This window comes from Lemur catta, chromosome 1 (genome assembly GCF_020740605.2).
Source record: "Lemur catta isolate mLemCat1 chromosome 1, mLemCat1.pri, whole genome shotgun sequence".
NCBI classification, from domain to species: Eukaryota; Metazoa; Chordata; class Mammalia; order Primates; family Lemuridae; genus Lemur; species Lemur catta.
This window is the reverse complement of record NC_059128.1, coordinates 90,722,064-90,741,181: the sequence shown is the minus strand read 5'-3', so window position 1 is coordinate 90,741,181 and position 19,118 is coordinate 90,722,064. Positions and strand designations below refer to the sequence as shown.

The 19,118-nt window shown below is 38.2% G+C and overlaps 1 non-coding gene across 1 annotated transcript; it reads left to right on the top strand.

The window, feature by feature from the left end:
• Nucleotides 1-17,570: 17,570 nt before the first annotated feature.
• Nucleotides 17,571-17,677, top strand: LOC123631131. The gene has a single exon (XR_006733004.1). It is a non-coding gene; the product is annotated as a U6 spliceosomal RNA (small nuclear RNA).
• Nucleotides 17,678-19,118: the final 1,441 nt, after the last annotated feature.

Genomic DNA, 19,118 nt, shown 5'->3' with positions numbered 1-19,118 from the left:
ACAGGCAGTAAGGAGGTTGACAAAGAGCTCGCTTATAGTTTTAAAAGATAACTTCACACATGTACAGTCAGGAGACGGGCTTCACTGCAGGCTTTAAGGGAATTGGAGAAGACGGAGGTAAACCTATTTTCATTTTTTATAAATCAATTGTGCCGGGGGGGGGGGGGCAAGGGCAATATACGTAACCTAAACTTTTGTACCCCCACAATATGCTAAAACAATAAAAAAAAAAAGAAAAAAATTGTGCCAAATACTGTTCCAAGTGCTTTATACACATAAACTCATTGAATCCTCACAACAACGCTCTGAGGTTGGTACTAATATTCTCCCCATTTTACAGATGAGGTAACTGAGGCACAGAGAGGTTAAGTAACCTGTGGGAGGTCACACAGCAAAGAAATAGTGGATCAGGATAAAACCCCAAGCAGTCTAGCTCTAGCGTTTATGCTCAAAATCACTCTGCTAAGTTTCCTCTCCTGGGCACTGTGCCCAGTATGCAGCTCATGGTACGTCCTCAGTAAATGCTGGTGCTGACCTAACGTCCCACTGCCTCTCATCTCTCAATATCAGGTACCTTTTTAGCATCATTCCATCATCTGTCTACCTTGAAGCACCTGCTGGAGGTCAAGGAAAAGAACAAGGAGCGCTCATCTTTTCATTTACTCTCTTTAGTGGGCGTTCACCTTGCATTTACAGCATGTGAAATGGTGCCAACGACGCCAACAGATCCTAGGGCTTTAGTGAAGACATTTAAATATACACGTTTTTATATTTATATAGAGGTTTTGGCCAACGATTTTGTTTTTAATTTTGTGAGCTGCCCTTTGAAAGAAACCCTTCCAACTGTTATAGAACACTTTTGACATGAGTCTGTAAAATTGATTCAGACAGTTTGCCAAAGCCACCAGTCTTAATTAATGACTTACTATAACCTCCAGTTTTATGAGGTCTATATATCTAGTACATTGGCACGTATATTAATACTGGCCTGTGAATAAACTGACAGCTTTTAAATGATACAAGATAAACTTGTTTTCTTATGGGGAATTCACTTTTGCCTTGAACTTATAGTAAAACGATTATTAGTCAGTAAATTATGACTCCAATGTTCTTTGATTCCTTAGCCATAGAAAGACTGTCTAAATCTCATTTCCTGACGAAACTCTACTTTGGACGAGTCTTTTTGGTAATCTCATGCTCTAGCAGGTAGGACTGTTGGCTTCATAGTAATATCCAACTCTGGTTTAACAACACTCCAAAGTATTTTGTAATAACTTAAAGGATGTGTTAAATATGTGTGTGTGTGTATATATACACATATATACACACACGCCTACACATATGTCAAAACAAAATTAATTTGAATTCTCTTTAACTTTTAATAAAATACATATAGAACATTCAGAGTGAGATAGGATATTAATGAAATAAACAATGTGAGTCTTGTAACAACAAAGTCTACTGTCCAATTGGAAACTATTTGCATCATTCTCCCACTAGATGTGCCATGGTTTTTATCTGTGCATTTCACAGACAAGGTCTGGTTGAGATGTGGTGACAGAAGCAAGAAGTACTGAGTTACTACTGAATTACTACATTTTCCAGCCCTTTCTTCCCAAATTCACTGCTTTTTTGAAAGGTAAACTTTGAAATTAATGTGACAACTCAAAGTGACAATGGAGTTAATATATGGAGCTAAAATTTTTCATCTGAAGTGAACCTGAGACAGTCTGATTCAGGCTACAGTAAGTCAGTCAAATTCACAGGGGTTACATTGTAAAGACTATTCCCAAAGGTGTAACATAATTAAAGACTGGTTTTCCCATAGAGCTGACAAAGGATAGTCGGTATTTGTTTCCTAGTTGAAGTGGCGCCACCATGTGGCAATAGCATAACACTTTACAATTCACTCAACCGGGTGGCTTCAAAATTACGAGATTTTTGACATACTTTTTTTCATTTGGGAACACTTGCATTATTTCAAATTTTGTGCATAAGGAGAGATTCAATTTATATTTGCATTTAGTTATTTCAAATTAGTATATTTCAAATACTCATAAAATATGAACGTGCTGTGTTTTTGTATAGCAGTATGTACAGTGTTTAGAGAATGCACTTTGGAGCTAGTGACCATGAGTTCGAATCCCAGCTCTGCCACTTACTTACTCTCTATATCATCTTAAGCACATTACTCAGTGCTTCCAAGTCTCAGTTGTCTCATCTGTAGACAGGGGCAGTAACAGAACTTATCCTAATGGATTGTTATGAGAATTAAGTGAGTTTAACTCATAGGAAACACTTAGAATGGTGCCTGGCACAGAGGAAGTCATCTAGAAGGTTTTTTAAAATTGTTTTCTATTGTTAAGCTTGAAGAGACTTTGATAAGTCATATGACCCCTTCTAAGTCCATTCAGGGTACAGTCTAAACCAACTTGTGAGAGCCCAACTTCAGGGACCAAGCTAAGAAAATAGCACTTACATTTTACCATTTAAAAACTAGTACTATACTTTGAGACAATTGTTTTAAAACAAATCAAAATAACTTCAATGTCTTTGTGCCATATCACATCACTTAAAGGCTCAATTATAAATGACTGATCTTCAACATTTTGACTATACCTGTGAAATTAATTTTTATTGATATGTGCATGTTAAACTTTAGCAGATTCCATAGGTCTGGGTGTTCTGGAGATTTTTGTATGCCTTGCAAGCTTCCAAGTAATCTCAAATGCTGTTGATCTACAGAACACACTTTGAGTAGCAATGCTCTGAATCACTGAAATCCATTTCCATTTTATTATTATGTTCCCCGGCATTCAGCAGAACATGGTAAGTTAATTACAAGTCAGAGAAAAGCCATAGGAACGGAGATAATACCATGTGTAGTCCTCACATTTTCTAGACAATTTACATCATCTTTCATGAAGGCAATGACTACAAATGTAAGGGAAGGATAAATGCTTAAACAGAACTGGAAAGTATATGAGGACTAAGGTTTATCACTGTTCTTATGTTCTATAATACCACGCCAGAATTTCCAGAGAATTGGAAAGAGTGTAACTCATATTTATATAGAAATGCTTTATATTAATATATGAAAAGCAGAAGGAGCAATGCAGAGGCCACTGACGTATAAAGCCAGGATGCTATCAGCCCTGGAGACCACCAAGGGTGTGACATCACATGAGACATACATGAAAGTGCTTTCTACATGCCTCAAAAGTAAACGAAGGGGTTTGTTATTTGTAAAGCAATGCCAAATGAATCATAACTTAAAAAATCTCTTCAGAAATCTGCATAAACTTGTCTATGGGTCAATTAGCTATGACCCAGAAAACAAAGGTGCATTTTTATCATCAGAATCAGAGACCACAAAATTACAAATTGGCCAGGCACAGTGGCTCATGCCTGTAATCCCAGCACTTTGGAAGGCCATGGTGTAAGGATCACTTGAGGCCAGAAGTTCAAGAGCAGCCTGGGCAACATAGTGAGACCTTGAATCTAGAAAAAAAAAAAAATTAGCCTAGTGTGATGGCACGTGCCTGTAGTCCCAGCTACTCAGCAGGCTGAGGCTGAGGCTTGAACCTAGGAGCTAGAGGTTGCAGTGAGCTGTGATCACACCACTGCACTCCAACCTGGGCAACAGAATAAGAACCTGTTTCAGAATATAAAAGAAAAGAAAAGAAAAGAAAACAAAACAAAACAAAACAAAAGAAAAAAAGAAATGTGGTGTCACAGAAAAGACCCCAGAAGTTGGGAGTTTCATGGGTAACCTATTGTGAGCTTCTGACAGCATCAACTCATGCCACAAATAGTTTTACTTTCCAGATGTTGGAAATATATTCTCAACAGTATCTATGTACTTTTTTTAAAATTGTGTCTTAGTCTCTTTTGTGCTGGTGTAACAGAATAACTGAGACCAGGCAATTTATAAGGAGCAGAAATTTATTTCCTCATGGTTCTGAAGGCTGGGAAATCCAAGATCAAGTTGCCAGTAGGTCTAGTCATTTGGTGAGGGCTGGTCTGTGCTTCGAAGATGGCACCTTGAACACCGCATCCTCTAGAGGGGAAGAATACTGTTTCCTCACATGGCAGAAGGCAGAACAGCAGAAAGGGACAAATTCTCCCTGTCAAGCCCTTTCATAATGGCATTAATCCATTCATGAGGGCAAAGCCCTCATGACCTAAACACCTCCCAAAATGCCCCACCTCCAAACACTGTTGCATTGGGGATTAAGTTTCCAACACATGAATTTGGCAGGACACATTCACAGCATAGCACTGTGCATATAAAAGTATAACATTTTATATTTAGTAAAATCACATCACAGTAAAATAAAAAGTTATAAATATATATGCCTGGAGGAAACCATTAATAGGAAGGTATATAATAAAATGTTGAGAATGGTTTACTCTTACGGGTGATTTTTATTTTCTTTTTGCTTAACTGTACTTTGTCCATACCCCATAATCAATGTATATGGACCAGAAACAAATATTACTTTTAAAAAAGAATTATCTCCCGAATGTGGATAAAGTACTTAAAAGTTTACTATTTAGCAACTGAAAACCTTATTTGATATGACTACAATTCATGATAGACCTTCCTACTCTTATTGCTATTGGCTGAATTTGCTGAAAATAAACTTTTGCTCATTTTTAAAAAGCAAATGCCAATATCGAAAATAGCACCTTAGTATATTGAGAATTTCCCCTGCTAATAATTAATCCCATGGAGTCTTTGCATTCTAAATTACTCTTGAGAAAAATCTGAAATACAGAAAAAAAATTTTTTTTTTTTAATGTCAAGGTTCTTATAGTATCTGATTGTGTTTCCCTTTCAAATGTCGTTAGGCCATCAAAACTGACTTTCTTAACTTTTTCTGACTCTAGAAACATTTCCAAGGAGCACTTGCAAGGAAACTGCTTCCAACTGGAATCCTTCCGCTCGGGTACAACCATGCAAACAGCCGGCAGAATTTATTTAACCTTCAGCCAACTGCTCAACCAACTTGAAATTATTGATAGCCCATCAGCAATGATCAAGATGGAGAGGCTAAATGAAGAGGTGCTTTTTTTTACAAGAGAACCATTGAGCTGGTAACAGGACTTGAAATGCCGTGTCAGCTCAGCTCGCATGGTCAGGGAGCTCAGCTGCTGGAGGGAAATAAAACTGTTCGGTTACGGCCGCCCTCCAATCAGTCACAGGGGTAATGGTGTTTGGCTTCAGTCAGGTTGTATGTCAGCAAATATACATCTCTTAGACAGCCCCTAAGAGTGCCTTAAGATCATGCTTATTGTTTTATATAGATAGGGGTCGGATGCTGATAAATGGTGGTCATAGGCCACCGAAATAAATTTTACCACGTTCAGCAGGTAAAGTTAATCTCAATCCTGGAGAATGAGAGAGCCATTTTGATAGAATATTCATTCCATTGACAGTGATGGGACATTTTTCCTCTGTTAATGTCCTGTGCAGATCACAGGAAAGTAGATATCCTCTCCTTCCCACTCTCCAGCCCCCACTGTATGAGGTCCACGTGCACAAAAGGGACGCCAGGTACCGTCGTAGGGAGCCACTGAGATTGAACTTTAGAGACCGAGTTTGGTTGACAGAGCTCTCCAGAAAAATGAATATACCACAGCACCAACCTGCTGCAGTCAGAGGGACACGGGAATCAGATGTAGAATTGAGAAACCACTGGCTGTTACATTGAATTATTCATGCCCCATCCTTACTCCAAAAAAAGATTGGAAGCAGCATTGAGAGGTCCCTAAGCCATCAGTGGAAAATATGTGGCACAAGGGCAGCCGCCACCTTCCAAGTCTCTGTCAAACGCCAGCCATCAGCCTCAGTACCCTTTTCCCAGTGAGCCCAGATGAAGCTCAGAATCTCAATCCAGTGTTCCAGGCACTCAGAATAAAAAGAATTTGCCACCCTCTCACAAAGTCCTTCAAATCTGGAAATCTGCCTTCAAACATTCAAAGGGAATATGGTGCGTCCCCTAAAAGTTTCCAGAAAGGCAATTAGAGGGGTGCCTGCAGTGGTAGAGCCTGTGAAAAACAGAGAATATGATAGGGTCCCTCAAAGACAATCTGTCTGTCTGCACGAGATTTTTCTTAGGAATGATAAATGAGGCCCGGCAGAAACAGGACACTGTGCTATTCATTGGAGAAATGAGGAGACTTTTTCAAAGGATTGGATCCTCTTATCCCCAGGCCAACAGTCAGCACGACTCGTGCATCTGAATCAGCGTGCCTACAAGAGCTCCTCAGAGCCAATCGTCATTAGAAACTCTTAGAAAGTTGGAAGGGGGATAAGGGAAAGCAGTAGCATTAGAAGAATGCTAACTTCAAAGTGACTTCATGCTTACGTTATGGCAGAGACTCATAAAGAAACCAAGCCATTCGCCAGTGACTTCAGGCTTTTTAAGATCTGCTGTAGAACATGGAACTTGGCTCCTCTCCCTGGACTGTTGCTTTGTTTATCAGACTGGAGAGCCCCTGAGTACTAGATTCCTGAGGCATTAGGACTCAGAGCTTGCTTGGAGATTAAAAAAAAAAAAAAAAAAAAAAAAAAAAGCCTAAAGTCTCATTTTCTTAATTTAGTGAAAGTAGGTCTTTGTTTTTTATTAACTTGTTCACCTTCTCGTGTTCCACTTCCTTGAAGGGAAAGCCATTGTCACGTATCTTGGTGTCTTCAGAGCCTGGCGTAGTGCCCCAGGGGGAGTGGACACCTAGTCCAGCATCACCAGTAAATACATCATTCAGCAATGCCCCCTTCACAGAGAAGCTGTAAATTAGGCTACTGTCTGAATTTTTAAGCTTACTGTACCTTAAGTAGGCCAATTTCTGCATCTAGGCCAAAGTGTGAATTTATACTATAATAAGTCTATGTGTCCTTAAAGAGAAAAGTGACCAGATTGTCCCAGAATTTGAAAAATCAATTTTTAGTATCTTGATTCACAATTATTCTGTAAGGCCAAATCTTTTTTTAATAATACAAATGTGTTATAAAGTGTTCTGATAAGAAAAATGTACTACAAGATATAAAAGAGAGAATGTTCTGAATTACTGAAAGTCTCAACTATAGACTTTTTTTAAATGTTCTTTAAATTTTTAAATGATTGGGAGATTGGCTACGTAGAGGCAGATTGAGCAGTTGGAGACGGGTTTGGGGATGATGGGTTTAGAAATTTCTTTGTACTACACTTACATTTCTGTAAGTTTGAAATTATTTCAAAATAGAAAATCAGAGTACAAAGCAGTATGTAAAACATAATTCCACACTGTAGCATTTGTATATCACAATATATATGATATATAAAGGAAAATCAAAGAATATACATCAAATTATGGTTATCTCCAAGTAATGAGAACTATGTTCATTTACATTTTGGTTTTTCTCTATATTTTTATTTATCTGTATTTTTTAATTGTTAAAATTGGATGTATATTCACTTTGCAATGCAAAAAAAATTATTTTTGTTTTTTAATATATGTTCATGCATTTTAGTAATTTTCAGCCTTGAAATGGTAAGATTATATTATAAAGCATAATTGTTTCATCTATAATTCAGTTAACTTCCACAATATATATTGTACTTCCAAATCACTGTAAGATTGCTTTCCATTCCTAAAATGTGGGAAATGGTCATATTTGGGAAAAGCTATTTACCTTTTCTGCTTTTTTTTTTTTTTTTGAGAAGGAGTCTCACTCTGTTGCCCAGGCTAGAGTGCCATGGCGTCAGCCTAGCTCACAGCAACCTCAAACTCCTGGGCTCAAGCGATCCAACTGCCTCAGCCTCCGGAGCAGCTGGGACTACAGGCATGTGCCACCATGCCCGGCTAATTTTTTCTATATATTTTTAGTTGTCCGGTTAATTTCTTTCTGTTTTTTTTTTTTAGTAGAGATGGGGTCTCGCTCTTGCTCAGGCTGGTCTTGAACTCCTGACCTTGAGCGATCCTCCCGCCTCAGCCTTCCAGAGTGCTAGGATTATAGGCACGAGCCACTGCGCCTGGCCCACTTTTCTGCTTTTTATATTACCTGTTGCTCATTGGTTGTATTCCTGGAAAAAGATCTACTGTAATTGAATCACTTCTTTCCTAATTTTACAATAGAACTTTTAAAATAGATTAGCTATTCTAATTACTGTTTATCTAAAACTGCTATAATAATTGCCTTTTGCTATTGTGGATTTCACCATCTTTTTATTGCTTTTCTTAATTTGTTCAAGATCCTGTTAGGATTATAAACTTTATTTTAAACAATAATTACAGATACTAACAAGACTGAAATAATTAGCAATGTCGCCAGTGTATGCAATATCTTTTGTCTAGAAAACTCTTGCTAAAAGAATTTGAAACTCTTGTTAAATTGTATTAATTGAGATGAAATGTGTTCAACATTCTTATCTGCAAAGACAAAGCACTTATGTATTGACCTGGGCTATCATATCAAGGAACTTGAAAATGATTTTTGCACATCATCTGAGATTCCTTATCGGATTCTGACAAGTAAATTTGCAATTATGGTCATTGTACCCCGAATGTATAGAATGCAGCATTGAAACTATATAGTAAGTGCACTTTTTTGCATGAAAACTTTTAAAAACATCCCCTGGGTCAGTTTAGCTGAAAAGAAAATAAATAGTGGGCCTTGGCAATCTATTCAAACCTGGATGTATGTACATATCTCCAATTAACTGAAACAGGAATTCCCAGTATGTGTTAAGTGAAGAGGATATGCCTTAATCATGTCATTATATTTTGGTAGATATTTTTGACTATATAAGTCAGAACTTTATATCATGAGGTCAGAAATTTTACCAGCAGAATGAGTCAGAGATGTAGAATTCTAACACTCACTTCCATAGCACACTCTACCTTACTTATCAGATCTACAAAACAGAATCAATACTACCTTGTGTAGTGGAAGAACCAGCTGAGCTTGACTTGTAAAAATTAAGTTTATATAATATATGTAGGATCATAACTCAATAATACCTCTATTACACTGCAGCTACTCCTTAAGCCAAAGTCTCAATCAGAAAAAGATGCTAGGTAAACAAAGTTGGTCTTACCAATACCAGGGCAATAGCAAATTAAGATAGTTGAATTTAAAGATTATGTTTAAATTTAGGATTATTTTAGCTTCAAATATAGAAATCCTAACTGAAAATGACTCAAAAAAAAAAAAGAATATTTACTATCTCACATAAAAACAGGTTTAAAGTGAGCAGCTGCAGGAAGGCTACAAGGAAGTTTATTCAGCAGGTGAACAACAGCCTCAAAGACCTCCTAGGTTCTTTCTATCTTAATTGCTCCCTGGTCTTCAGTGTGTTGTCTGTCATCCTCAGGCTCATCCCCTCGTTGTAGCAAGGTGGTCGCTACTGCTCCAGACACCAAGTTATCACACAGGCATGCTCAAAGGCAGAGAGGGCAAAATGTTTCCTTATATGTTTCTCTTTTTATTAGGGAGGAAAACTTTTCAGAGTATCTTACCAGCAGACTTCCCCTGAAGTCCATTGGCAAAGACTTACTGGGTCTCATGCCAATGCTTTAGCTGCAAGAAAGCTGGGAAAGTGCCTTTCTGACATTCAGCCTCTGAAATGAGAATTGGTGCTTCCAGCGAGAAAGAAATAGGGCAAGATGGATTGGGTATTTTATGTAGCTCCAAGTAAACATTAAGTAAGGCTATCAGTTGCAATTCATGTGTTTCTGAATATGGTATATTTATGTTTCTATTTATCTTTGCAACTGTAAGGAGGATGTTTGTTAGTGTTCTCCTGTGTTTTCTTCTTTTTTATTAATTTTTTTATTTTTCCCCCTCCCCCAGGCCCACCTGAGCCCAGTGGGCTCAGAGGTCCACCGGGTCCCCTGTGTTGTCAATGGGCTGAACACACAGAGATGGATTCCGGTATCTGTGCTGATAGCATATCACATTTATACCTGGGTCTCTATACTTTCATGATAGTAATTAGCATTTGCGTAACAATTTATAATTGGAAAAGCTACCTATTCACATATCATATCTTTTGAACGTTACTATCCACATAATGGTTGTACCCATTTACTTAAAATGAGCCAGCACAGATGGGGAAGCTCTAGATGTGGCATCCAATGGGCCAGATGAAAAGCCAGAGACCAGATATAAGCATTCAGCCTCAAGGAGCTTTATCAACAAACAGCCGGGCCCCAGCAACTGGTTTAGAGCTCAAGACAGAGCTCTCTCTGGGGGAGGAAGAACAAGGGTACCATGAGAGTTTAGACTAAAGGGAAACATCTCTAAGTGGAAGATTAACAGGTGAGTATTTGGGAATCAGGACCAACGTAGAAATCTACAAATAAAACCCACGACTCAAAGGTACAAAACAAAAATCCAGCAAGTTTTCAATAAATCTTGATGAATGAATCAATGAATGAGATATCAGACTTACGTAGCCACAGCATGTTGATCTAACAGAACTTAGTATTATTCCTAGGAACTGGGAGATGACTGGGTCTGTAATTAGGGATCAAATGTACCATCTTGGGGATGGAAGGAAGAATGAAGCTGACTGGGGCTTTCGTTAACTCAAAAGTCTACTGACAATAAGAGTTATCAGGGGAGCTTCCTAATTATGATTGTCAGCCATCTCCCCTAGAAATTCCGATACAGAAGGTCTTGGATAGGACACAGAAATTTTTGACAAGTACTCAGGTGGCTCTGATGCTATGGTCAGTGGGATCATCTTATGTTCCTAACTGAACAGTAAGCCCTTTAAGGGCCAACAGCGTATCTCATATGTCTTCTGTATCCCCCATAGATTCCAACTATGTGATATGAACGCTCAATGTGCATGTTGATTGAAATCAGCCCCATTTAAAAATGAGCTAGGTCACTGGAATTTACCATTTAGGATAATCATAGTCACCTGGTGCAGAAATTAAGACTATTCACCAGTGTGATGCTAATTGATTACTTCCATATTTAAGACATTAGGCATTGTGGCAAAAACTGGTGAACAGAACAGAACAGCATTTGAGGTAACTGCAGTCTAGTGGGGGTAACAGATTTGTATAGAAATAATTTAATACAAAGCAGAATTTGATGAGTGCTATGATGTGAATGAAAATGGTGAGAGAGTGAAATGATTAAGGAAGGTTTAGCTATGCCTTGAAAAACAAGTAAGATTTTAATAAATGATGGAAAAGGGAACGGTCATTCCTCACAAAGGCGTTCATTCATTCCTGAGCACCTACTATGTGCCAAGCACTGTTCTAGGTGTTAGGGATACAGCAGCATACAAAACTAAGTCCCTGCTTATACTCTAAGATGGAAGGGAGATAGTCAATAAACACGTAAATATTATGCTGTACTTGAAACATACTAACATTCTACGCCATGTATATGAAAACTGAATTGGAAGGGAGAAGAGATAGGAGCAGGAAAGACAGTTAGGGACCAGGCAGGGTTAGAACAGAGGAAGATGGTACAAAAATCCAACCAATGGCATGGACAGTAAGAATGGAAAGAAACTGATTCAAGAGATATTTTAGACAGAAACTGTATGTTGGAGGCTTAATCCCTTAGCAAAACAAACAGCTTATGGTTACAATATAAAAGATCTAGGTGAAATATAAAGACGAATTTCCTGACCCAAACTGGAATATGTTTATGTTGCTGCAATGTGCCTGCTTTAAGTAAAAACAAGACTGATCTTCATGTCTGCTGGTTTAAGTATAATCCTAAAACACAGTAGTTTGGGATGAGAAATATACCAATTAAATGGTCAAGGTTACCTCCTCAGAAAAAAGGTTGCTGTTTTCTCCAAAGTTTTTCCCAAAGTTTTGGTCCTTAATGCAAAAATATTACAATTCTAATCCATTCATTCGCTAGCCTGTGGAATATAGGGGACATTTTTAAATTTTTTTCCTAATAAGTGGCTCCAACATTCACTATTTTTCTCCTCTGACTGTTCTTCTTTTAAAGAAAAGATGCATTTTATTTTTGGCCCTTTTACATAAAGAAATAATAAAATTTTGCTTGGATATTGGTGTGGTTATTAGATTTTCCTCTCTCTTCTCTTTAATGACCAGGATTTATGATTCAGTCAAATGTGATTTCTTCTGTTTAATATTTGGTAATTATGGAAAGCAAGATTTAACTGATATTTTTATTTAAAAATAATTGATATTTTTGTAAGTTGTCATTTTCTGAAATTTAATTGTCATTTCCTGTATTCTTTGAGATCCTCTTGAGAATTTTTAAACTCATATAGCCTTATGATGCTAGATAATTGGAGTTTAATTATTTTATAATCATCCTCATTGCATCAAAATCAATATGTCATTACTTCACTGGTGATTCTTTCTGCTTCTTTTTACTTTATGACTTCCCCTCTAATATAGTTGTTTATCAACCACCCTAGCATTCTATTTCAATTAGTTTCTTAATATTATTATATTTAATTCACCCAGCAAACATTTATCAGGCTGTTTTGTGCCAGAGCCCTTTCACCCAAAGATAGTAAGAGAACAAATGAGTGACTGAATGAATGAATTTGAGAAACTGAATCCACTCCTACCCAGGAAAGGAGAAATAATAAGGGCAGGGGAAGAAAGATTTCCAAAAGGAAGTGGCTGTAAAAGAATTTTGATGACTAAGGGATGGGAGTTAGTATGGCCAATTGAGTGGAGAGGGATGTTCTGGCAGAGGGAAGGGAGTGTGCAATCAAGAGAACAAGCCTTTGTCCTGTCTCAAGCAACATCTGAATCTTGCCAGGACTTTCAGATTGGAGGTGAACATTTCAGTCCCTGTCACACAAGAAACTCTCAGATCCAAGGCCATTCCCAGGCTCAGGCTGGTTCCTGTTCTCTCCTGGTGCAATAGGTCCAGAAGAACTCTGGGGAGTCCCACTCTGTCCTTCAGAGGCCTGTTCCCCACAAGACTGCCTCAGTCGCCCCAGACAAACACACAACCCCTTTTGAGTCTAAGTGTCAGACGGTTAATCACTACAAGGATAGCAAGAAAAACAAATATGGGAAAGTTACAGTGTTCAGAATCTTTTAGATGGAGGTCTTCATCCTGGAGACAGGATGAAGGGATACCAGTAGATGCTCCCTTCTCTCCAGTGGGCAACCTGCTTGTGGGGGTGATCCCCGTGGAGGGACACTCATTTGCATACCCTTTCCTTATTGTTTGTCCGTAAGGCAACCTGTGTAGTAAAGCCTTAAGTCACGGACTTTGAGAGCTCATATTGCACCAGGAGAATCTATTACAAAACACAACAGCAGGACACTGTGGAAGCCAAGTAATTGTGGGATTAATTAAATTTTTCAATTTTCAATTCTTAGTAGAGGTTTTAGAAAGAAGCACTGAGTCAAGATGTATTGAGTTCAGTTGTTTTAATTGAGGAACCATAAATAACTATTGCCTTTGTTTTCACTTTTATGCTTCTGCTACAAACCATATGGAAGGAAGGAAAGAAGGGAGGGAGGAAGGAAGGAAGGAAGGAAGGAAGGAAGGAAGGAAGGAAGGAAGGAAGGAAGGAAGGAAGGAAGGAAGGAAGGAAGGAAGGGAGGGAGGGAGGGGGAACAGGAGGGGGAAGGGAAAGGATTTTAGTAATTAATGGATTCCAAGCTGAATTCTTATAAATGGAATCACCTTAAATACTCCAAGGGTGTTTGATATAAACTTTATAATAAACAAGCTCTAAAAAGTCCAGAAGTTCTCATTTACTGCAATTTAAAAATAAATGTTGTTCTGGGAGGCCGAGGCAGGAGGATTGCTCCAGGTCAGGAGTTCGAGACCAACCTGAGCAAGAGTGAGACCCCCGTCTCTACTAAAAATAGAAAGAAATTAATGGGACAACTAAAAATATATATAAAAGATTAGCCGGGCATGGTGGCGCATGCATGTAGTCCCAGCTACTCGGGAGGCTGAGACAGTAGGATTGCTTGAGCCCAGGAATTTGAGGTTGCTGTGAGCTAGGCTGACGCCATGGTACTCTAGCCCGGGCAACAGAGTAAGACTCTATCTCAAAAATAAATAAATGTTGTTTACATTTTATAGTTTATAACATACTTTCACACATATCTCATACATCCTAAAGTTTCGACCACACACACAGCAACCTGTGATGTAGGTACTGCTATTACTCCAATTTTATGAATCAAAAAACAATCTTGGCTGGGCACAGTGGCTCATACCTATAATCCTAGCACTTTTGGAGACTGAGGTGGGAGGATCACTTGAGGCCAGGAGTTTGAGACTAGCCTAAGAAAGAGCAACTTTTCTCTACAAAAAATAGAAAAATTATCCACGTGTGGTTGCACTCACCTGTAGTCCCAGCTACTCAGGAGACTGAGGCAGGAGGATTGCTTGAGCCCAGGAGTTCAAGGTTGCAATGAGCTATGATGAGGCCACTGCACTGCAGCCTGGGTAACAGAGTGAGACCTTGTCTCAAAAAAAAAAAAAAAAAAAATCTTATCTAGTCAGGCGAGTTGCCAAAGGTGACACTACTATGAGGTGACAGGCACAAGCTCTATGTTTTTTAATTTCACTAAAGAGTTTGTTTTCTCTCTCTTATTTATATGAATAATAGATCTGAATTTGTACATAGTGAGTTTGCTTAAGGCTGAACACACCTAATTTTTATATGGATAATTATCTCTTCACAGTACTGATAGGCTTTCATGACAAATGTATAGTTTGTTATGTTAATGGAAGCCAAGCAGTCATTGACAAGTTAGTCATTAAACAACTTTAAAACTTACTCATTTTAAACAGGATTTTCTAAAATGCATGAGAAGATCTTGTTATTTGAAGAAATCCTCCTTGCCTTCAAGATGTGAATTCTTTACCTAAGGAACAAATCATGGATCATGTTTAAAATTGTTTTGTTTTGCTTTGTTTTTTGTTTTTGCTTTTTCTCTGAGACAGGGTCTCAGTCTGATGCCCAGGCTGCAGTGCAGTGGCCTCATCATAGCTCACTGCAACCTCAAACTCCTAGGCTCAAGCGATCCTCCTGTCTCAGCCTCCCGAGTAGCTGGGACTACAGGTGTGCCACCTCACTCTGCTAATTTTTTATTTTTTGTGGAGATGGGGTAAATGGTTGAGGGGAGGAGCACTCATCAGGTTGCCCAGGCTGGTCTCAAACTCCTGGCCTCAAGTGATCCTCCCACCTTGGCCTCCCAAAGTGCTAGGATTACAGGTGTGAGCCGCTGCACCCGGCCTACAATTGCTTTTATAATCTGTGAGGGTTCTCAGATGTTAGCAATTGAGACTAAATTGCTGGCTATCTTAAACAAAGAGAGAATAAGGTATCGAAAGGATCTCAGGGACTCACCAAAACAGGAGGCTGGAGAATCGTGTTTGAAAACCAGGGCACAAGGGAGCCAGATTCTGGATGGTGCTGAGGCCACCGCTCAGGAACAGAATGGCCCTTCCCCACCACTCTGGTAAGAATTATCCTGCCATTATCCAACATTCCCCTTGTGCCTCCACTTGGTCAGCATCCAAAGTCCTGGGAGCAAGTGTCTGATTGGCTGCGTCTACCATGGCTGTGCCAGAGAGTGAGTTGAGTAAGAATCAGGTCATCTTAAGTTCTTTAAGTCCAGAGATGGCAGGGAGGGTGGGGGCTGGCGCACGGGGAATTGCCCTTTCATTAAGGCTAGCTACAATGTTGAATTACCCTGAGAGGGAGATCCAGATGTTGAAGAGGGAGGAGGGGAGTGCTGAATAATGGATGGACCAGAAAAAAAAAAAAAATCCCCTCCAAAAATGTTCATCACAGTATTGTTTATCATAGTTAAAGGAGAAAGAGTAGGAATAACCATATCTGACAATAAGAGATTTAGTTAAATATTATAAATTATTATTTGCTTGGTTCAGTTCATGCAATGGAAAACCCAGGGCTATGAAAATGATGTTAAGGAAGAACATTTAATGACCTTGAAAGATAGTTATTAAGTATTATTAAGAGAAAAAAGTGGGTTATAAAACAGTATTTAAAATATGATCCTATTTTATAAATAAGAACAATGGAAGGATATTCTCCCAAAGTTAACAACAGTTATCTCTGGGTAATAAAATTAGGAATGGTTATTTTCTTCTCAATGCTTATCCCTGCAATAGCACTGTATTACTTTTAAATTTTCAAAAGCTATTTTAATGTGCATATTCTTTTATTAAATGGATAATTAACTCTTAATTTCTTTTCTGTTTAAATATTCATATCCATTATTTTGATGTACTTTAAAGTATATACATGTATGTATGTATATATGTTTGTGTATAAATATATATAGATACAGATATATAATATGGGTATGGGGGGTATATACATATATGCTAATATACATATTTTCAATAGTTCCATCCACTTCCTTCTTTCAAATGTTTTACTGAAACTACTCATTTGCAAACTCCCTGAGTGGCCATGTCTTTGCTCTTTTGTATCCTCCAGAGCACATACCACAAGACATTACCCATATTATTAAACGTACTTAATCTTATTATTGAGGAAAAATCTTATGAGCCAGTAAAAGAGCAATATGAAGATTTAGAACAAACACACCCTGTGTGTGAATCCTGGCTTCAGTGTTTACTAACCATGTGTTCATCAGTGAGTCACTTCACTTCTCCATGTGCTCTTGTGTGTGAAACGGTTTAGTGTTTAGAAACGTCCTAGAGGTTCGTACATTCTGACCCACACATTCCAGTTCTCAGAATTTATCCTACAGGTGAACTTGCATTCTTCAAAAATGATGTATTTACAGCATCGTTTGTAATTGCAAAAAATTTTAAATAACCTAGAGTCCATCAATAAAGAACTGACTGAATAAATTATAGCATATGCAAACAATGACATCATAAAAAACGATTAAGAAAGATGTGTTTTGGATTGTTATGGAACAATCTCCAAGATACATCATTAAGTGCAAAACTGAGTGTCTAGTATGCTACCATTTATCTTAAAAGGGTTAGGCAAATAATGTACGCATTTACATATTTTTGTATAAATTAGCTCTAAGGAAATTGATAACATTAAGTGCCTGTGGAATGAAAGATCACAAGAAACTGGTGACATCGTTGCATGTGGGAAAAGTAACCGAGAAGCTGAGGGTCAGAGTAGCAGGGAGGGCTCTCACCGTATATTCTTTTGTACTTTTGAAATTTTGAAATGTGTGAATATATTTTTTGTTAAAAATAAATCATATAATTTAAAGGATTAAAAATAAAGAAATTATGTTGTAAAATGCCTGACACATGACTGACACTTAGATATCAGCCTCTGATAGATAAAGTATCTGTCAGGGCTGTGAGTCGTGATATAAGGTTACTTGGTTTTTCTCCAACATTAACCTCTCTCTCTGGTGGAGATGTCAAGGTGTTGCACTAAGTGGAGGAATAAAAATCAAAACATTGAACTCATCAGTAAATGAGAAGTGTATTCAATACCTACCTTCATCTTCTCTAACCACTCCAGTCTGAGTCTTTTCAAGGTAGCCTAGGGACAAGAGACACCGGCACCTGAGTATCTTCCCCAAGCCCAAAGCACACAGAGAGTTAAGAATATATGCCGGTGCTCACTTCTGCAGCTCATATACTAAAATTGGAATGATACAGAGAAGGTTAGCATGGCCTCTGTACAAGTATGACACACAGATTTGCGACGCATTCCATATTTTTTTAAAAAGGAATATATGCAGACCAGACTGGGTATGATGGCTCATGCCTGTAATCCCAGCACACTGGAGGATTGCTTGAGGCCAGGAGTTTGAGACCAGCCTGGGCAATATAGCTAGACCCCATCTCTACAAAAAATTTTAAAAAATTATCCAGGCACGGTGGCATATGCCTGTAGGTCTAGCTACTTGGGAGACTGAGGCAGGAGGATCACTTGAGCCCAGCAGTTTGAGACTGCAAGTGAGTTATGATTGTACCACTGCACTCCAACCTGGTGGCCTAAGTGACAAGAGTGAGACCCTGTCTCAAAAAAAAAAAAAGAATGTGTGATCACAGTGGCCAGAGAATGGAGCTACATTTACAGAGACCGGTGGATGCATCTTATAAAACTTCGGGAAAGTTATATTTTGAAACAGATAAACAGAAATAAATGTCCAAATATTGTCCAACGATCAGAGCAACTGAACTGCTGCTGTTCAACAACAGTATGATTTTTAATGAAGATGAATAATTCTAGTCAATTCCACAATTCAAGATGTCCTAGGTAGCTGAACTATTTTGTATTTGATATTTGTATTGCTGAAGGAGTGACATTCCATCTGCGTCAGAGTTTTCCTACTGTGGGCCCAGTGAAACTTCATGAACATTTAGGTCCCATTAGCACTACTCCCCCTGGAGGGGTACTGCTTTAATTGGGAGTCAAGACACATTTACACCTCTGTGGGAAAAAAAAAAAATCTCAGGATCTGGGTATGATTAACAGAAAAGGCTCTGTCTGTATGGCACTACAAGGAATAATTAAGCTATAAATTTCATCTTTGTTTGGCAAATGAGAAACGCCTTTTTAAACAAAACATGATCCACTCTTTTCCCCCCAACTTTATCTGTCTAGATAAATATAATTAGGTAATGGGTGATGATTTGTTAGCATTTTATTTCCTGTGTTTGCCCGGGCATTAAGAGTGATCATAAAGCTCACAACAAATACGGTCAGTTTCTGATTTTCAGAGGCAAGAACGTGACTTTTGAGAATCAGATGGGCCAGGAGCAGGCATTCTTGCAAATTAACGCTTCCTGTATTCTGAACAGGATCAGAGAGACTTTTGTCGTAGCTGATTTGCATGCACTAATTGCTAGTTCTGAGTAAATTCAGAGTGATCACCTACACAATTACATTCACAAATTAATATTTTTACTTCACAATTATTTACACACAGGAAGAAACAGTATAAATAATTGTAAAGCTGTGTCTACACTTACATAATGAAGTGGTTAATTAAAATAATGAGTTAGTTAATGACAGGCCCCAAAATTTTTCATGAAATATTCCTATAAGGGAGAAAAAAAATGTCTTTGAATAATTTTCATAATTGCCTCAACATTTGAGTTCACTTTCTACAAAGAGATATGCCCTACATGACACTTTGGTTATGAATCTGAATTA